The sequence below is a fragment of the Pseudorca crassidens genome, chromosome 2 (genome assembly GCF_039906515.1).
Source record: "Pseudorca crassidens isolate mPseCra1 chromosome 2, mPseCra1.hap1, whole genome shotgun sequence".
Taxonomy (NCBI): domain Eukaryota; kingdom Metazoa; phylum Chordata; class Mammalia; order Artiodactyla; family Delphinidae; genus Pseudorca; species Pseudorca crassidens.
The window spans coordinates 169679976-169697580 of record NC_090297.1 but is presented as its reverse complement, the minus strand read 5'-3'; the positions used below and the strand labels follow the sequence as shown (position 1 = coordinate 169697580).

The 17605-nt window shown below is 35.3% G+C and overlaps 1 protein-coding gene across 1 annotated transcript in view; it reads left to right on the top strand.

Moving 5' to 3' along the window:
• SPATA17 (spermatogenesis associated 17) overlaps positions 1-13134 on the top strand; it is a 205036-nt gene extending 191902 nt beyond the window's left edge. The window contains exon 11 of the mRNA XM_067729735.1: positions 12506-13134. The gene's annotated coding sequence lies outside the window, so the exon portion shown is untranslated. The remainder of the gene's footprint in view (positions 1-12505) is intronic.
• The last annotated feature ends 4471 nt before the right edge of the window (positions 13135-17605 follow it).

Below are 17605 nucleotides of genomic sequence, written 5' to 3'. Positions count from 1 at the left end.
GTAAGTATAGGTTTGTAGAAAATTCAAATAAGTAATAAAGACTTTTTTCAAAAAATAAGACAACATTTATTGCAAGGAGGAATTTGCTGCCATTTGGCGATAGGAGAATAGAAACAGAATGGGAAAATATTATTGGATGTTATACAAAATAACAGAAGAAAGTTGTGAATTACTTTATCTTGTAAAGTGTAAGGAGGTGAGTGGAAGTAGCTAGATTTAGAGCAGATCAGGGTCCTTTGAAACGTTATGCGTTGCGTCTATACCAGATGACAAAATGGACAATTCAACTCTCAAACTTCATTTACTCTGGAAACAACTGATGAAAAACAAAAACAAAACCCAAGACGATGTTTTTGCTGAGTGGGGAGTATATAGCTTGGCCTCTTGTTATAATGGGTTCTAACTCTACTAAACCTAGTTTCGCTCTTCCCCGATTATTTTTTTCTTCTTTTATAAGATGTATTGCTTTATAGTAAGGGAATCAATAATTCCTGTTCTTTTCTAATAATAATCTTAGGAGACTGGAATCTTATTCTAATGCTGCTGCTAGGACTCACAATATTTTGGGAATTCATTCGTTTAAAATAACTTTCAGCATTAGATTATGAGCTATTGCATAGTCTCAGTGCTCCAAAGTTACCTGTCCTGGAAATTCAGAAACAAAACTGTGAGTGACAGAAAATTGTAAATTGGCCTGCCCCAGTCTGCAAGGTTCACATGTAGTGACCTACCTTCCTCTCTCTCCTCCCTTTCTCTCTCTCTTATGTTATATCACTACACCCAAGAAAAATAATTCCTGCTCTTGATATATTCTTGAGAACTGCAAAGTATTTCATGATTCAGAATGCCAGTTTTATCTTTCTCACTGTTACCCAAACTTGTGCATGACTCAGGTGCTCTGTAGCCAATCGTGTAATGTATTTGTTTTTCACCACCACACTCCCTGCTTCTCCCCCCACCCCGGCACACACATAAGTTCCTGATAACTTATAGAGGGTATCCAGATGAGCCAAAAATGCCTTTGCATTGAGGAGAAAGAAGAATGAAATATGGACTCTTAGTAGAGAATATAATGGGGAAAGCAGTCTGTTGCTTCTTGAAAACTACTTAACTACATCAACTTATATACAATTTCTTTCCTACATTCCCAATATGAGCTAATTCTGTATGAATATTGACCATTAAAACATCAAGAGCACTGTGGATGTTTAAAGGCATATACCTCAAGAGTATTCAGAACTGGACCCTCCAGTACTTCTGAAATCAAAATACTCATCAACTTTCGTGTAGTTAATCAGGTAATGCCTTTCTTTCCTGCTGGTCTCTAATTTCTTTGAGGGCAAATACTGTCTCTCTTGATAAATGCCCTCTATCCAACATCAGGCAGAACACCAAGCACCGAATAAAATACCTGTTGGATAAATGTTGTTAAGAAACATCCAAAAATGTTTCAAGAAATAGAGGCTATAAAATAATAGATAGCTTCCTAAGAAAGTGCCTATAAAGACACCATCACTCATTTGAATGCACACATTATGGAGTGTTATTTTCTAACTAGTCCCATTATTTTGTAGTTATGCTATAGATGATTTTGGATATAAGTTTAGATATACACTAAGTTGGCTGATCCTGAGATCAAGTTATGATCGCTACTTGGGTAAAGTGTTTCTTCTGGGAAGTAATCTTTTTTATCCGTAAATTTTTTAGTAATTATCCTTATTTGTGGTAATACATTTTTGTGGCTGTGAAGTCAATATTGAATTCTTAGGGAAATTGTGCATTTTGTTACCAATTGTATCCCCTTTTTACTCTGGTCCCTCACATTCATGGCCAGCCTCTCACAGCTATATGGTGTCCATTTTATGTGCTAATCTTGTCTTCAGTCTCATTTTTTTTTTTTCCTTCAACTCTTCTTTTAATTTTGCCCCAATTTTCTCTTCCATTTTATTTTCTTTTCCGGTGTAAAGCAGCTCAAAACCTTTTAGGAACAAAGTGAAAGCACAGTAAAAAATAAATCACTAAATTTTTTGTAGAACTTGTGTAAGATCATAGTGATGCCTGAAAAGCAGTAGCACTGCTGGATCAATAGAAGTCAGTCGGTCCAAGTTCCAGTTTGTAATAAACCACTACATAAAGAATCAGAATACAATTGTATTGCAAAATGAGTGAGTGAGTTAATGAATGCACAGCACAGGAGAATGTTGTTTAGGTTGGTCTGTATTCCATGAGTTAAACTCTGTTAGCTCCTGGCTTTAAGTTCATCTAAAACTACAACTCATCACATCTTTGTGTTACATCTTCAACAATGAGCTTTCTAGCTCTTCTGTAGTAAATGAACTCTTCCCTCACTTAACGCTCTGAATGAAAGACTCTAAATGAGAGCAATGACATTAATTTGGACCGAGAACGTGACTGATTTTTGATGCGAAAGAGCCCACAATGCCGAAACACTTGTTCTCCCATTTTATAATCTCAAACTTTTTCCTGTGAGAATGGAGTGAATTCCCAACTTGATCTGTGGTTTGTACTTTGCTTGCTCCTTTTGGGGTTCAGTGTCCCCAGCAGGCTCCCTCACAGAGCACAGTAGGATAGTGCTAAGCACTCTTCCACTTGTAAATAGTTCAACTCCTTAATGAGGAAATGACCTCGCGGCCGGTGCGAACAGATACAGCCACTTATCGGTACATTGAGTTCAATGTATAGTTCTCAGCTTCTTATTCGTGATGTGGGATGCAGTTCATTTGCACACTGTGGCATTAAACAGTCCTTGCCACAAAGTGACGTCAGTACATTAAAGAATCCTGATTTTAGGAAATGACAAAATTGCACATACTGGTAGGGATAAATCACTGATTCAAATAGAGAGGAAGCATACACTGTGTGTTTACCGCTAAGCTGAACAGTTACTTTGCTGCCTTGTAGGGGGAATTGTAAGACCATACGAATTGCAAGTAAAGCCCAAGCTCCTGTGAGGATATCTAATAATGATTATTTAGTAGGCTTGAAGTGTTACATAGTCAACGTGTTTTCCAGCTGGAAATTAGTCTGTACTATTTAGTGTATTTTCAAGGCATTCATACTTAATTCCAAACAACCTAATAGAAATTAGTTTTCATACCTCTTTTCATGTGAAAATAATCCAATTGAATGAAACATAAAAAATAGTTTTTAAAAAGTAGTCCTTCATTCATACTTAATATTGTAAATTAATAACATCACTGACTAGGAGAAAGGAATATGTACAACAAGACCATTTTGTGATTTTTGGAACCTGGATAGTTTACTCATTCCTTGCTTAACAAGGATTCAATACAGAATCTTTCATCTTTGAGCATTACTGTATTAAAAGTAATGTGACCAGAGAAATACTTTAGTAAATGGAAGATGAAATTACTTCCCTTAAAAAGTTAAGTCCAGTTGACATGAAGAATCTGAAGAGTAATTAAAAGCAAAACAAAGTTATTTAGTATAAGAATTTTTTTTTAAGTTTGTTGCATGCCTAAAAGGTAAGCAAATAGGATTAAAGTGAGATGGGAATAGTTAAGAAAACTTTCTTGGAGGGGAGAAATGTTAAGACCTAATAGTAATAAGGATCTTGAATTGACTGAATTGAGAATATGAACAAGAGGGTTATCAGGCAAAGAAAATTACATAAGCAAAAGCATAGAAACAGAAATGATCAAGATGTATGCAAAGGAAATTTTAAAAAATCTTAACTGGACAAATAGCAAAAGAAGATTAAAATAGTTTGATTTGAATTGAACTTAAAGAAGGGAGTTTTTTTTTATTGAAGTATGGTTGATATACAATGTTACAGATGTACAGCCTAGCAATTCACAACTTTTAAAGATTATATATACTCCATTTATAGTTATTATAAAAAGTTATTATTTATATAATAACTATATAAAATATAGTTATTATTAAAAAATTATAGTTATTATAAAAAATAGTTATTATAAAATTTGAATTGAACTTAAAGAAGGGAGTTTTTTTTTATTGAAGTATGGTTGATATACAATGTTACAGTTGTACAGCCTAGCAATTCACAACTTTTAAAGATTATACTCCATTTATAGTTATTATAAAAAAACTATAGTTATTAATTATAAAAAAATTATAAAAATGGAGTATTATATACTCCATTTATAGTTATTATAAAGATTATACTCCATATATAGTTATTATAAAATTTATAGTTATTATAAAAAATTATAATTATTAAAAAATTTATAGTTATTATAAAATTCCCTGTGCTGTACAATATATCCTTGTAGCATATTTATTTCATATATAGTAGTTTGTACCTCTTAATCCTCTGCCCCTATATTGCCCCTCCCCTCTTCCCTCTCCCTGTTGGTAACCATTAGTTTGTTTTCTAGATCTGTGAATCTGTCTCTTTTTTTGTTATATTCACTAGTTTGTTGTATTTTCTTATATCCCACATATAAGTGATGTCATATAATATTTGTCTTTCTCCTATTTGAGCAGTTCTGATTTTTTAAACACCGCAGGACCAAGAAACCAAGAATCCAAGCATAAAATGGCAGTTAAGTTGAAGTGGACCTTGTACAGTCTCCTGGGGCTAGAAAGATATAAATTGGAGTTCAGGGCTATGTAGGAAGCCAGGGCTTGAGAATGATCAAGATCCAAGAGAATTAAGAGTGAAAAGAAATGAACCCAACATTCAAGACCTTTTTTTCTTGAGCCATTTGTGATTTGTGAAAAGCAGTCTAAAAGCTGAGACACTAAGCAGAGCTTTTGATAGTCTCCATATTATGTGAGAAAACAACATCCAAGGTCTTCCAAGGATGAGGACTCTTGGTAAACATATTTTCAGATGGAACTTGGAAGTGCTATCCTAGTGCAAGAGTAGGCAAAAAATACATTATCTGTATTAGTTTGCTCAGGTAGCCATAAGAGAATTCCACAGATTGGGTGGCTTCAAGAACAGAAATTTAACTTCTCACAGTACTGGAGGCAGGAAGTTCAAGATCAAAGGCCAGCATGGTTGGTTTCTGGTAAAGCATCCTTTCCTGGCTTGCAGATGACTGCTTTCTTGCTGTATCCTTACGTGGCCTTTCCTCTGTGCATGTACTTCCTGATCTCTTCCTCTTCTTATAAGAACACCAGTCCTATTGGTTTAGGGCCCCATCTTTAAGACCTCATTTAAACTTAATTACCTCCTTAAAGGTTCTTTCTCTAAATACAGTCACATTTGGGAGGAGGAATAGGGCTTCAGCATATGAATTGAAGGGGGTGGGAGGCACATTTAGTCCATAACATTATCACAAAGATGGAAACCTGTCTTCAACTTAATCATACAATAGGTTAAGGTGATTGGCACTTCCATTAACCATTGTCCAGAAGCCAAAGTAAATTTCTTGAAAGAGCATCTTGAGCCATTACATGTTTCATAAACAATGAATATATGCAATGGAAAAAAAAAGAACAATATAAAACCTAAGAAGGGGGGAAAAAACCTTAATGAAATGGAGATGAGTTATCTACTTGATAGAGAGTTCAAAGTAATGGTCATAAAGATGCTAACCAATCTCAGGGAAAGAGTGAATGAACACAGAGAGAACTTCAACAAAGGGTAGAAAAGAAGAAAATACCAAACGGAAGTCACAGGACTAAAGAACAGAATAACTGAATTGAAAAATACTAGACAAATTCAACAACAGACTAGATAAAACAGATAAAGAATCAGTGACCTAGAAGGCAGGGCAATGGAACTAACATAAAGCAGCAAAAAGAAAAAAGAATTTTAAAAAGTGAAGATAAGAGACCTATGGGACAACATCAAGTGGAACAACTTTCACATTATAGGGGTCCTAGAAGGAGAAGAGAGAGAAAATGAGGCAGAAAACTTATTTGAAGAGATAAGAACTGAAAATTTCCCTAGGCTTCCTGCAAGGAAAAGACATCCATATCCAGGAGGCCCAGGGAGTTCAAATAAGATGAACCCAAAGAGATCCACAGCAAGACACATTATAATCAAAATATCAGAAGTTAAAAATAGAGAATTTTAAAAGCAGCAAGAGAAAAATAACTTGTTATGTACAAGGGAACCCCCATAAGATCATCAACAGATTTTTCTGCAGAAGTTTTGCAGGACGGAAGAAAGTGACATGATATATTCAAAGTGCTGAAAGCAAGAAACTTCCAAGGCTATGATTCAGAATTGAAGGAGAGATTAAAAGTTTTCCAGACAAGTAAAAATTAAAGGAGTTCACCACCACTAAACCAGCCTTACAAGAAGTGTTAAAAGGACTTCATTAAGCTGAAAACAGGGGCACTAATTAGTAGCAAGAAAACATAAGAAAGTAAAAATCTCACTGGTAAAGGTAAATATATAGTAAAGATAGTGGACTAATCAATTATAAAGCTAATATGAAGGTTAAGAGACAAAAGTAGTAAAAATAACTATAACAATTACTAAAGAGATACAGACACAAAAACGGTACAAAATGTCACACCGAAGACAAAATGTTGGGGGTGAGGAAAAATGTAGAGTTTTAGAATGTTTTCAAATTTAACTTGCTATCAACTTAAAATAAACAGATTATATATATATGTAAGAAAAAAGAGAGCTCAGAAAATAAAATCAGAAATTAAAGAGAAGTTATAGCTGATACTACAGAAATACTAAAGATCGTAAGAGACTACTATGAAAATGACAACAAATTGGAAAACCTAGAAGAAATGAATAAATTCCTAGAAATGTACAATCTTCCAAGACTGAACCATGAAGAAAAATACACAATCTGAATAGACTGAACACTAGTTAGGAGAGTGAATCAGTAACAAAAAATATCCCGTTAAACAAAAGCCCAAGACCATACAGATTCACTGATGAATTCTACCAACCACTCAAAGAAGATTTAATACCTATCCTTCTCAAACTCTTCCAAATAATTGAAGAAGTAATGCTTTCAAATTCATTTTATGAAGCCAGTATTATCCTGATACCAAAACCAGACAAACAAAGAAAGAAAATTAGAGGTCAATATCATGGATGAACATAGATGCAAAATCCTCCCCAAAATTGCAAACCAAGCTCAACAATTAATTTATGAAAAAAGAGGCAAGAATATACAATGAAGAAAGGATAATCTCTTCAATAAATAATGTTGAGACCCCTGGACAACCGTATGCAAAAGAATGAAACTAGACTACTATCTTACATCGTACACAAAAATTAACTCAAATGGACTAATGACTTGAATGTAAGACCAGAAGCCATAAAACTTCTAGAAGAAAACATAGGTAGTAAGCTTCTTTTCATCAGTATGATGATGAGTTTTGGATCTGCCTCCGAAAGCAAAGGCAACAAAAGCAAAAATAAACAGGTGAACTACAGCAAAAAAGTTTCTGCACAGCAAAGAAAACCATCAACAAAATGAAAAGATAATGGGAAAAAATATTTGCAAATCATCTATCAGATAAGGAGTTTATATCCAAGGTATATGAAGAACTCACACAACTCAACAGCAAAAAACAATCTGCTTAAAAAATGGGCAAAGGAGCTGAATAGACATTTTTTCCCAAGAAGATATACAAATGGCCAACAGGTACATGAAAAGATGTTCAACATCACTAATCATCTTTCAGATGATTAATCACTGAATCATCAGAGAAATGCAAATCATCAGAGAAATGCAAATCAAAACCACAATGAGATATCACCTCATACCTGTCAGAATTGCTATCATCAAAAAGACAACACTTATATGTGAAATCTAAAAAACAAAATGAATAAAGGAAACAAAACAGAAAGAGACTCATAGAACAAACTAGTGATTGTCAGAGGAGAAGAGAGTGGGGGATAGTGAAACAGATGAAGGGGATTAAGAGGTACAAACTTCCAGTTATAAAATAAATGTCATGGGGGAATATATACACCATAGGGAATATAGTCAATATTACTGTAATAACTTTGTAGGGTGACAGATGGTAACTAGACTTACAGTAGTGATCATTTCATAATGTATTAAAATATCAAATCACTGTGTTGTACACCTGAAACTAATGTAATATTATAAGTCAATTATACTTCAATTAAAAATGCAAATTAAAAATGCAATAAGGCAGCAGTACATACTATAATTTCTACAATTTGAAAAGAATCACAAATTATTATAAATAACTCTGTGCCTGCACATTTGATAACCTAGATGAAATAGACCAATTCCTCAAATGACACAATTTGCCAAAACTAACACAAGAAGAAACAGATAATCTGAATAGAACTCTATCTAAAGAAATAGAATCAATAATAAATAAACTTCCAAAAGAGAAAACACAAGATCCACTTGGGTTCACTGATGAATTCTATCAAATATTTAAGAGAGAAATTATACCAATTCTCTACAACCTCTTCTAGGGGATAGAAGCAGAGGGTATACTTCCTAACTTATTCTGAGTCCAGCATTACACTAACAGCAAAATCAAATAAAGAAATTTCAAGAAAAGAAAATTACAAACCAGTATCTCTCATGAACATAGATGCAAAATCCTCAACAAAATATTAACTAATCAAATCCAAAAATGTATAGAAAGAATTATACATCACACCAAGTAGGATTTATCCCAGTTTTACCAGGGTGGTTCAACATTTGAAAACAAATTAATGTAATGCATAATAACATCAACAGACCAAAAAAAAAGAAAATCACATGATCATATCATTAGATTCAGAAAAAGTATTTGACAAAACACAACACCCATTTATGATATAGCTCTCAGTAGACTAGAATTAGAGGAGAAATTCTTCAACTTGATCAAGAATATCTACAAAAAACTTTCATCTAACATACTTAATGATCAGAAGCTAGAAGATTTCCCATTAAAATCAAGAGCAAGACAAGGATGTCCCCGCTCACTCCTTTTCAACATAGTACTGGAAGTCCTAGTTAATGCAATAAGAAAAGAAAAAAGAAATAAAAAGTAGACAGACTGGAAGGAAGATATAGAGCTGTATTTATTCATAAATGACATGGTTATCTATGTTGAAAATGCAAACAGCAACACAAAACATCCTGGAACTAATAAGCAATTACAGCAAGGTTGTAGTATACAAGCTTAATATTCAAAAGTCAATCACTTTCCTATAAACCACTGATGACCAACTGGGATTTGAAATTAAAAACACAATTCCATTTAGCACCCCACAAAATGAAATACTTAGGTATAAATTTAACAAAATGTATACATGATCTATGTGAGGAAAATTACAAAACTGATGAATAAAATCAAAGATCAAAGTAAGCAGAGCAATATTCTGTGTTCATATGTATGAAGAAAATATTGTCCAAACGTCAATTCTTCCCAACTTGAGCTATGATTCAATTCAATACCAAAAAAATCCCAGGAAGTTATTTGGTGGATATCAACATATTCTAAAGTTTATATGCAGAGTCAGAAGACTCGGAATAGCCAACTCAATATTGAAGGAGAAAAACAAAGTTGAAGAACTGATATTACCCAACTTCAAGACTTACTATAAAGCTATAATAATCAAGTCAGTGCAGTATTGGTGAAAAAATAGATTAATAGATTAATGTAACAGAATAGAGAGCTCAGAAATAGACCAAGATAAATATAATCAATTGATCTTTGACAAAGGAACAAAGGCAGCACAGTGGAACAAAGATAGTGTTTTCAACAAATGGTGTTGGAACAACTAGACATCCACATGCAAAAAAAAAAAGAATCTAGACACAAACCTACACCCTTCATAAAAATTAACTTAAAACAGATCACAGACCTAAATGTAAAACTATAAAACTCCTAGAAGATAACATAGGGGAAAACCTAGATGACCTTCTGTATGTTGATGACTTTGTAAATACAATATCAAGGACACAATTCATGAAAAAAATAATTGATAAATGGACTTCATTAAAATTTAAAACTTCTGCCCTGTGAAAGACAATGTCAAGAGAATGAGAAGACAAGCCACAGACTGGGAGAAAATATTTGCAAAAGACATTTCTGATAAAGAACTGTTAAAAAGAACTCTTTTAAACTCAACAGTAAGACAACAAACAAACAAATTATAAAAATGGGTCAAAGACCTTCACAAACACCTCACCAGGTGGCAAATAAACATATGAAGCATATGAAATAAGCATATAAAAAATGTACCACATATGTCATCAGGGAAATAAAAATTAAAACAACGAGGTACCACGACACACATATTAGAATGCCCAAAATTCAAAACTCTGACAACACCAAATGCTGGTGAGGTGGTTGAGCCAGAAGGATTCTCATTTATTGGTGGTTGGAATACAAAGCGGTACAGTCACTTTGAAAGGCAGTTTTGCAGTTTCTTACAAAACATACTCTCACCATATAATACGACAACTATGCTCCTTAGTATTTACTCAGAGGAACTGAAAACTTATGTCTAGACAAAACCTTACACACGGATATTTATATTTATAACAGCTTTATTCATAATTGCCAAAACTTGGAAGTTGCCCTTCAGTAGGTGATTGGAGAGATAAACTGTGGTACATCAAGACAATGGAAAATTATTCAGTGCTAAAAAAAAGAAATGAGTTATCAAGCTGTGAAAACACAGTGAAGAACCTTAAACACATATTACTCAATGAAAGAAGCCAAAAGGATAGGTACTATATGATTCCAACTATTTGACATTCTGGAAAATGCAAAATTATGGAGACAGTAAAACAATCAGTGATTGCCAAGCATAGGGCTGAGAGGGAGGGATGAAAAGGCAGAGCACAGAGAATTTTTAGGGCAGTGAAAATACTCTGTGTGACATTATAATAATGAATACATGTCATTATAAATTTGTTCAAACCCATACAATGTACAAAACAAAGAGTGAGGCCTAATGTAAACTGTGGACTTTGGTTGAATATGATATGTCAATGTAGGTTCATCAATTATAACAAATGTACCACTTTGGTGGGGGAAGTTGATAATGTGAGGGGCTGTGCATGTGTGAGGTCAGGGAGCATACGGGAAATCTCTGTACCTTTCTTGCAATTTTGCTAAAACTGCTCTCTTAAAAAAATAATTTTATTAAAAAAAATAAAAATAAAACAATGACAATACCAAAATATCACACAACTGTAACTCATCTGGTAAATTGGTAGAAATATATGTTTATAACATATCTTTCTTAAACTGTTTGTATACAGCCACTAGAAACTTACCACATGAGTATTTTGTGACCCAGCAATTCCTCTCCTATGTATATCTAAAAGAAATGTGTACACACGTTCACCAACAGATATATACAAAATGTTCACAGTACAGCCTTGAAGTTTAGAAACAAGTCAAATGTCCATCTACTGATGAGTGGAGAAACAAATTGTGGTATGTCCATATAATGGAATATTGTTTGGCAGTAAAAAGGAATAATGTACTGATACACGTGACAATTTGGATGAACCTCAAAAACATTATACTAAGTGAAATAAGCTATTCACGAAAGACCACACATTGTATGGTTCCGTTTATATGAAAGGTTCAGAATAGGCAAATGTATAGAGACAGAAATATTAGTGGTTGCCTAGGGGTGGGAAGGGGGATGGAGATTGACTGCTAATGGGTGTGAGTTTCTTTGGGGAGAAACTTTCTTTATAAATTTTCTTTTTAAATATTCTAAAATTACATTATGGTGATGGTTGAACAGCTCTGTAAATATACCAAAACCATTGAATTGTACATGTTAACTGAGTGAATTTTATGGGACATTATTTATAGCCCAGTGAAACTGCTTTAAAAAAACACAAAGAAATGCCAGTACATACTCATTATAATAGTGAAATTTTAAAAGAATGGTAATCAAAAAATATGACTCTAAAAAGAGAAAAATAAAAATATGACTCTACTGTAACTCTCAGCCAGTAAGTTGGTAGGAATATAAATTGTTACAATATCTTTGGAAAACTATTGGGCTGTGGCTACAAAAGCTTAACATATTGGGCTTCCCTGGTGGCGCAGTGGTTGAGAGTCCGCCTGCCGATGCAGGGGACACAGGTTCGTGCCCCGGTCCGGGAAGATCCCACATGCTGCCGAGCGGCTGGGCCCGTGAGCCATGGCCGCTTAGCCTGTGCGTCCGGAGCCTGTGCTCCACAACGGGAGAGGCCACAACAGTGAGAGGCCCGTGCACCGCAAAAAAAAAAAAAAAAAGAAAAAGCTTAACATATGTCTATCCTGTGACCCGGTAATTCCTCTCCTACGTATGTCTGAGAGAGATGTCTATATATATACTCACTAAAAGATAGATAGAAGATACCAATGAAAGCACTGTTTGTAACAGCCAAAAAAATTGGAAACAACCCAAAGGGCTATGAACAGTGCAAAGGATAAATAAATTGAGGTATAATCATAAAATAAAATATAAAAATTAACACTACTGCTACTCTCAAAAACATAGACGAATCTCATAAATATAATGTTGAGTAAAACCCACCAGACATGCAACATACATACAAATAAATCTGTCCGTTTATTTAAGGTAAAAAAATAGACAAAGTGAATCTCTGGTGATTTGGGATGAAGTCGTAGTAACTGTGAGGGAACACAGGAGCCTTCTGGAGAGGTAGGTGCTGATAATGTTCTATTTCTTGATTTAGGTTATGAATGCATTAATGTTTCATTTGTGAGAATTTCAATGAACTTTATTTTTCGTGAACTGTGCACCTTCCTGTAAGTACATTTTTCTCTGTGTACAATTAGCCCAGTGAGGGTGAAAGGGGATGGGGGGCAAACCAAAACCAAAACCCTGGAGAGCACCTGTTCTCTCTGAGGATGGTGGCTACCCCTCGACTCCACTTGACGTTGCCTGTGAGAATGCCGACCCAGTGACTTCAAACTATCTACTTTTTAAGAGAAGCTGGAAATATTTCCCTGAAATTCTCTGTTTTTAGGTGTTGGCCAAGATTTCAATTGTCAAAACATTGTGAAAACCATCAAAAGCACAACCAGAGCTGGGTTCTCCCTTTGGCTGGCAGTTTGGGTCACTAATGGCAGTTTCAGGTGGTTCTGTCACTTAACTCTGTGCATGATCTTGGCAACATTTCTTAACCTCCCCAAGCCTCAGTTTTCTCATCTATAAGAATTAGAATAATAATACTTTCCTCTCCGGGTTATTAAGAGGACCGACTACTTGTTAAAAATCACTTAAGACTATGCCTCTAATTCAGCAAGCTCTCAATAAATGATCATTGTTTATTATTATTGTTATTATTATTATTATTATTATTATTGCCAGAGTGCTACTCTCTGAGGATAACTAAAAAGAAAAAAGGGTGACAGCTTGAAACAAAGACACACAGCTACGGCTTTCCACGCCCATATTTTCCTGTCACCCCTATCTTCCTTCTCTCCCACTAACTGGCTTCCTGTCTTAAATCTCCTGCTATCACCCTACTAAAGGCCTCAGAAGTCACCACCACTTGTTCAGAATGAAAATGGGAGTAAGGCAGCTGGAAGATCTATTTCTATTGCCCCACTCTGAGTCTCCACACTCTTTTTTTTTATCACAGAAATACTATGAAATGTGGCCCTTTATTTCTAAAATGTTATTCCTGTTTTAGAGAAAGTAGGATATGAGTTGGATAGCTTTTTGTGGACTGACCTGGACACCAAACCACAATAAATAATATAGAGTTATTTTCAGTGGTATATGCATTCGTGATTTCAAACTGCCTGTAAAAGAAAATTTGGTACATACCTGTCTTTTGACATGTGACTTCTTGTGCCACAATAGTAAGGTTTAAATTTCATACATAAACAAAATGTTCAGGGTGATCTCATAAAGTGAAAACCTATAGGTAATTAATAGCTTTCATAACTGAAACTTTACAAACACAAGTAACATTCCAAAATTCCTGATCCTGTTTTGATAATATTCTACTGCAGAAATGAGAAAAATAAAAGACAAGCCTTGGCAGAGAGATGTCAAAGTTAAGGGTAAATCAGAAAGTGAATAACGATCACCTATATAATCAAAAATTTGTTCTACAAAGTTTCAACCAGCTACAACTGATTTTCGGCATTCAAAATGCATTTGGATGTACTTATCAGTATGGCCCTTTGACTCAATATTTACATTGAACATCAGTAATAGTCTATAATTAAGCATTATTTGCGTGGTGTGCTCATAATTATTCTAATTAATATCTCCAAAGTCATGTGAGGCTAGGATTTATTATCTCCATTTTCAGATGAGGAAATTAAGACAGGATAAGTAAATAAATGAATGTCCTATAGAAAGCAGCATTTTCTAAGTTGGGATTGGACTCAGGTCTAGTGTGAGTCTTCAGCTCAGGCTTAGTTGCTGCATTAGAATGACGGTCCTGGTGCTGGTGGCTAACAGTCCTCCAAAGGCCATGACTTTGTCTCCTTGGCAGGAAACACCATTCTGGAAGCCAAGAGTTTATCAATCTACTTCTTCCTTTTAGTGACCAATTCCATTCCTTGGCTCAGATCAGGATGGTGATGGTGAGCTCTTTTGCTGTATTTTTTAGGGTCTAGCCAAGTAAGGCCATTTCCTTGTGCCACTGCTAGGAAGGAAGAAAGTGATTTTTTTTTTCCATCGTTAGTGAATGATTTCATATAAGGCAGAGCAAAAACAAGACAGCAAGAAAAGGAACATGAAATCTCATTTGGGGATAAAGAAATCAACTTATTTTCAAATGGTGTATAATTGTGTATAGATAAATGTGTGCATGTATAATTTTAAAAAGTGGAGTGTAATTAAAACATTTGAAATATCTCAGCAAAAATTACACATAGAAATTCTATGGTCCCACATCTTTACGACCATCCTTTCTCAAGTCACTGGCTTATTATACCCAAATATCCTCTCTTTAAAGAAAATTAAGCAGAAATAAAGAGAGCAACTCAGCATTAAGAAGAGAAAAAAGTGAGAATAACATGTTGGAAACAGAAACTGCAGTCTAACGAGAGCTTCCCCACCTTCATTACCATCCTTCCAAATAAATCTCCCTGCTCTTCTTGAGCTGGCAAATAAAAAAATCAACCCACAAGATATATGTGTGTGCTTCTCCTGATGAGCTTTGCCATCCATCTACAGTACGTCCCACATGCCAGTTTGAAGAAGGGCTAGAGGGAGAATTAAAGACTTCAGAAAGTCCACAGCATAATCAAGAAGGCTTTTTTCTTCTGACTACACAACTTTCATCTCTGTCTTATGTGATTTTCTCCCCATCTCCTTCACTCTGTGGCAAAGATCCTGATTGCTGCTGGGACATTAACTGAGCATATAACTAACCTTTCAGGGCGACCAACTGGTTTCCACTGTACGGCACCAATGCCTTTGATACGTTTCATTTTGGCAAGGACTCCCTAAAAATTATTTATTCTAACTTCTCACACCTGCTGGGATTCTTTCTAAGCTATCCATACCCCTGCTTGAGCATTCCTAAGTCTTGGGACTAACTCTCCCTCTCAAGAGAGTATGTTCCCTTTTGGGCTTTTAAAATTATTTAAGATTCCTTTGTTATATGGAGTTTGTGATTTCACTTATTGCTGTCGATTTGGTGCTTTAGAATGAATTGAGTCTCTTTTCACATGGCTACCCTTCAAGCATTTGGAAAAGAGACCATGACTCACCTGAGATTTCTTTTCTCTGTTAAACATCCTTAGGCTCCAGAACTTCATCCTCTAGTTGTTTCTACCACTCCCTCTCCAAGGCAGATGTTGCTAATTACAATCTTCATTTCTACTGATCTGAGCACAGAATCCTCCTTCACATGGCTCTCCAGGCAGCCACTATTCCATTTGAATTGAAATGTGAGTTGAAACCCACATGCCATCCTTGGGAGTTTGGTTTCAATATGATAAAGTTCAGTGAAGATGGAGGTGGGGAGTGGATTAAAGCTCTTTAATAATTTGAACATGGGCTTCCCTGGTGGCGCAGTGGTTGAGAGTCCGCCTGCCTATGCAGGGGACGCGGGTTCATGCCCCGGTCCGGGAAGATCCCACATGCTGCGGAGCGGCTGGGCCTGTGAGCCATGGCCGCTGAGACTGTGTGTCCGGAGCCTGTGCTCCGCAACGGGAGAGGCCACAGCAGTGAGAGGCCCGCGTACTGCAAAAAAATAAAATAAAATAAATAATTTGAACATGCTCTAGTTTGGGTACTTGTCCAAGGTTGATGTCAGTGTTTCCTTCAAATTAAATTAAGGAGTTACATAGGATGTCAACTGTGCCCTTGATGATGCAGATTCCATTAAAAAGAACTGTTTCTAAGCAGATCATTGGAACCAAAATACCCATATTTGGCAAGATCCTCAGTGCTAGATTATTAAGAGAACAAGGCAATAAAAGTGAATGACTGAGTGGTATCTGTAAACATTCTGTCAGAACTTGTGTTTGGCTTAGTTTAAGAAATGATTACTTATTTTCTATTGATTTTTATTCAGGTCCATATATTTCACAGCTGTGTCTAACACCTAGAATCTAGAATATCCTTGTTTGACAGCAATATATGCTCTCAGTTTACAGCAGGTTTCATTTAGGAGTGCTATTTCTTTATAAAAATACCTAAAGAAGGTTTTCAGAAGGAAATATTGCTTAGAAGCTTAATCTCCTTTACAGTCATCGTCACCTTCTGCCAAGAGAACTGGAGAATATTCTATCCTTGTTGCATGAGATCATGCTCATCTACTGCCAAACTTCAGAGAGGCCACCCAGAGCACATATTTCTCCATCTGTCAGCACCAGGAAACCATTGCAATTTATGGATGAATAATTATTAAGACGAGTTTGTGGCTCTTTCTCTGGGTACAAGTTTTGGGGACGAAGTTAGGGTGTGCAAATATAGTGCCTATCTGTGATAAATCAGTATTAAACTTGTTAGGTTAGATTATTATTTTTTAAATAGTCAAGCTGCCTTCAAACAACAGCAAAGCACTTGATTTCTCCCCACTTGACCTAGTTATTCTATATATGCTGGTGGTACAGACTAAATAAACATCAACTATCTCTGCTTGTGGCTAGAATTCACTGTAATAACAGTTTATTTGTTTACTTAGAATGATGGCCCAAATACCTTAGCTTAAGAAGAATGGAAAAACTATTACTGAAGTGAATCTTCCAGTGAAAATATTTAAAAATAAACTCCAGGCAGATGGTTGGCCTAAAAGAAGGCCTTGGTGGTGAAGTGGGTAAGAACTCTTGATAAAGAGTCCTGTTGACTTAGAGAATGCTGGTCAATTGTTGATTCAACACTAATGGATCCACGGGTTATTACTTTTGAAGAAATATATGTTTAGGCAGAAAGAATACAGTTCCTTTTAACACCTGGTTGTTAGCAAAGAGGAAGAAAGAAAAGGCAAACGTGTGGAACGTGATTTCTTCCCAGTGACTAGGTGAATAATGTTAACCTTTTGCTCATTGGTTATGATGTTGATTCATCCTGTGAAAATTGTGCTCATGATAAGACAGAAGACCCAATAAACTCTTCACTTTTTTGTTTTCCATCTTGGCTCTTCAGTCTTGCAATTGAGTTCCTGTTCATCATGCAGAGATCAACTAAATTCTCAGAAACAGATGGTGTTCCCTTTACCACCAACTTACCCTCTGTAGTTCT